The sequence below is a fragment of the Vitis riparia genome, chromosome 17, assembly GCF_004353265.1.
Source record: "Vitis riparia cultivar Riparia Gloire de Montpellier isolate 1030 chromosome 17, EGFV_Vit.rip_1.0, whole genome shotgun sequence".
NCBI classification, from domain to species: Eukaryota; Viridiplantae; Streptophyta; class Magnoliopsida; order Vitales; family Vitaceae; genus Vitis; species Vitis riparia.
In genome coordinates, this window is record NC_048447.1 from 15,026,217 (window position 1) to 15,029,568 (window position 3,352).

Here is a 3,352-nt window from a genome sequence, read left to right on the forward strand (position 1 = left end):
ATAAGGTATTATGCACTGTTATCCGTGAGGAACTCAATGTTTGTGGAATAGTATGCTCCAGTTTGCAGATTCTCATTCCGCAGACTAAAGGGACTCTAGAAGGAAAAATGGATCTACATGGTTCAGACTTCAGACACGAGCACTTCCAGACAAAGAGCTATGACCGGTTATGCCCCCCAAGTTGAAGCAGAACATGGACACTTCGGTGGTCTGTGGTTGAAGAATGGGAAGTCTGCGGTCAGAGTAATGATTTTGAGTGGATGCGGACAATGAGTTACAGAGCTGTTTTCCAAAATGAGATTACAGAATTTGCATTTGGTGAGCCCACTTCCCAGCCACCCAATCGCCTTAGCACCTGTCCACCCCTTTCCCACGTGCCCTTCTGCATGGCTTGCATGGCCACCTTCTATGTGCCATCCTAAGCACGCGTACCCCTCTCCCTTCAGGTGTGCAGCTCATCATCCTTCCTGTCTAAGTATACCGACCTCTAAATTCTGGACACAGTTCCTTGGTTTTTTTATATATCCTAGGATTTTACATTCTTGAAATGAATTTTAAAACCTTCCTTGAAAATCCTTCTTAAAGCATCTTTAGACACTAAAATCCAATTTTTAATAAGCTTTTACTGTCAAATTTCTTTCCGACATATTTTTTTATCTTCTTTGATTTTTAATAATTTCTGGATTTTCTCGATTTTAATAAACATGAATAAATTCTATAATTAAAAAAATAATAGAATTCCTTCCATATTTCTATGATCCTCCCACATAATCATAATCATAAGAAAAATGAAAATTTATAAAATTTATTCATACAAAAATAAATTAGGCATTGGTGAAGCCCAACATATAAGTTTCTCTTCTTTGATTATTGATTGTTAGACTTGAATTGACTAATGATCGAGTTTTACATTATTTTATGATATACATGTGATTATCCATACTTGTTATTGTTTATACTAACCTTGTTTTTATGAAGCACTCAATTAGCTACTCAGGTATGCCCTTTATCCTTTTCCATCTATCTGATTATATGTCTATTTATATTTTGACCATTGTACATCATGTTAATCATCTTCAATATTCGAAAATGTCAAATCCTGCAGTAGTTCCGTCAATGTTCTGTTCACACCCACTATAGAGCTCCCTATGCCAGTCAAGATCTCTGGTAGAGTAGGGGATGGTCTTGACAATTCAACAAAAGCAAATGAACGATGATGACATCTATACGAGACACTGAACTAGCAAAATCCAGGTTTCATCTTCTAGCAATGAAAATATGAGTTTCTAATTTAGGAAGAGAAATGCTATTGGATAAGTTTAGTTCTCAGGCATAGCTTAAATTCCCTGATATGAAGTACAACCCAATTGCACAAGGATACTGGCCGGCAGTACCTGCAGCCTATGGTTTGATCAGCTCCAAAGTCCAACCCCAGTACTAGCTAGCTAGGAAGACGTCCCAACAACTGCACCACCTCATTAGCTATAGCAATGAGTATTACAAGAAGGATATACATAAGAACCAACCGGTGCGTCTTGAGGTATATTGGCCTTCGGTTTTGCTATAGCAACAGCACGAGAGAGCCCACCAATAGCATCAACCAAACCTCGTGAAGCTGCATCTTTACCAGTCCAAACTCTCCCTTGAGCTTTCTCCTCCATCTTATCTACCTGACCAAAGATGACAGGGACTTTCATGGAGAGAGAAAATTATTGCAATTTTAAGGTGAATATTAAAATTGCCAACATACAGCCATTGATCTTGAAAAAGCCGTCTTGTCACGAAATTGTTTATATGCATTCCAGGCAGACTTGGCAAAGAGTTCTGCTTCATCTGGTCTGCCAAATCAAACTTGGTTGTCTTTATTAGTGATTGGATCATATGAAACAAGAAGCCATACAGAGAAGCACAAACTGAGTGCTACAGGGAAAGGAAAAGGAGCTTACCTTGGAGGCATCAACGAGCAAGTATGTATGACAGGCAACAGTCACAATCCAATGCCAAAAATCAAATACACAGTAAAATGAATGGTTGTCTTTTCTTGTTTCCCACAACATATGTATGATTGATTATTCATTCAAATGAATGCTTCGCCTATTCTTAGAAAGAAAATAGGGCCTCTAACCTGAAAGGCCGCAGTGGGCTCAGCAAATCTTCCCCTTGATATAATCTCCTTATTGAAGCCAATTTTTTCATTTAAGTGTCCCCAAATTGAACTTTCATACAAGCAAAGAATATCAATCTATTAACACATACAACTATGAAAATTACAATGGGTTACGTTCAGAACACTGAGAAAAAGGTTTAACCATTTTTCTTTTTCCTAGTATAATTTTTTTTTTTCTGCCACTAACATCTTCCAAATACAGAGATCTATCATTGTTCCTAGAACCTCAAATTGTTCCGCTCCCACGCTCCACATTATGCAGGATTTATGATTCTATCCTAGGGTTCTCTACATCTAATATAACAGAAAAACATAGAGTATCAAAAACGATATTATGATTTAGATCTAGAGGTTAAAATTTTATACATGCTATCGATGTTTCCAAGTAAAGCAATTTAACTATCGTGACAATAATGTACATTATTTCAATTTTTTTTAAAAAAAAATAGACCTGTTTTTTTTTTTTTTTTTTCAGTTTGATAAAAAGTGTGCAATTCAAAACTAATTCTTACATGATTTATTTACTACAAATAAATTATGCAAAAAAATTTCCAATACAAACACCAAAGAAAAATAATGATGAAATCAAAATTAAGAGATTTACTCAAATCCTACATACGTTTTCCTAATTAAGTGGGGTTATTAAGGACGCCAAATCAATATTCCAATCATTAAATGACTAAGAAATTAACATCTTACGTCAACTACGAAGTCTACATTTTAAAATGTCTTGGGGATTTTCATTCGCGGCGGACATGAGTCCTTGCTTGCCTTCTCCAACAAATGTCATAATTTAAACATCACTAATGTTCATGCTTACGAGTTTTGAAAAAGATTAGTATTCATTTTATTTATTGATCTTATTTTACCCATTAAGTGTGTGTCTGTACTTTTCTATTTTTTTTTAAAAAAAATTATTATTATTATTATTATTTCAATTCTTCTCATAGCTGTTGGGTACTTGTCTTCAAAAGGACTTTAGGGTACCAAAAAGCACCCTTTCGATTACAAAGTCCACCATGGGGTATCTTGAAGAAAAAGTGTTTGTTTTTTTTTTTTAAAAAAAAAGTAATTTATTTTTAAAATTTAAGTTGTTTGTTTTTTTTTCATGATTTATTATACACTTTTTACTAAATAAAAAAAAAAACCAAAATATGTAACTTTTTTGAGATAGAAAAAATAACA